Raw genomic sequence first — 1135 nt, 5'->3', positions numbered from 1 at the left:
GTTATAGTTACAATAAAGGAGTCATAAAATATGAATTTAATTATAATATAAGGTTTTATAGGAAAATTACAAGCCCATAAAAAAAGAATCAATAAAACTTAAGAAGATGTGGGTGCCAAACACTTTTTTCAAAACAAGATGATTCTAGATATACCTAAAGAGATAGAGGATATAGACAAAGAAGATGAGAATAAGATAGATTTGAAAAGGCAAGTTATGACAGCATCAACAGGTTAACCGCATTAAGTAAACTGGTTGACCAGTTCATCTAACAATGGCAATTGAAAACCCAAGTATGACAAAAATAGTTAAATGTTATAATTTTCAGAAGATGAGTTGTTATGTTATGAATTGCTAGAATCCAACCATAGAGTTAGAGGAGAATGTCAGTTTTATTGTAGAAGAAGAAAAATAAGCCACTTTATTGCTATTCCATGATGAAAGCATGCAAGACAAAGAGAACATGTAGTATCTAAACAATAGAGCCAACAAGTGGATCATTCAAAGTAATTAAAGGTAATGTCACATTTGAGGATCATTCAAAGGTTATCATCAAATAAAAATTTACAATTTTGATTAAATTAAAATATGAAAGTCATCAATTTATTGGTGATGTATATTATGTACCAATAGTAAAAAAACATAACAAATTAAGCTTGACAATTATTGGAGAAGGGTTATAAGATTAAAATGAAAGATTGTACTTTAACATTACTTGACACTAAAGGAGTTATAATTGCAAAGGTAGCCATGACAAAAAAAATTAGAATTTTCTTACTAAACATAAAAATGAATGTGCCTAAATGTATAAAGACATGTGTGAAAGATGAGACTTGGCTTTGGTATATAGGACTTGGCCGTGTAAATTTTGATAACTTGAAGATGATTGCAAAACAAGAGATATTAAAAGGTCTATCATACATTAAACATCCAAATCAGTTATATGAAGAGTGTTCAGTAGGCAAGCAATTTCACAAGAGCTTTTTAGAAGCATTGACTATGTGTATGTAGATGATCAAGTAAGGACCAAGTTAGATGATGAGAGACAAAGGATAATCTTTGTGGGCTGACACGACTAAAAAATTGTTGTCTTCTTCCAAGTGTAGAAGTGTCGAAGTAATAAATAATCCGACAA

This window comes from Populus euphratica, unplaced genomic scaffold (assembly GCF_000495115.2).
Source record: "Populus euphratica unplaced genomic scaffold, PopEup_1.0 scaffold666.1, whole genome shotgun sequence".
Classification (NCBI taxonomy): domain Eukaryota; kingdom Viridiplantae; phylum Streptophyta; class Magnoliopsida; order Malpighiales; family Salicaceae; genus Populus; species Populus euphratica.
The sequence above is the reverse complement of the archived record's forward strand: the minus strand, read 5'-3'. Positions refer to the sequence as shown.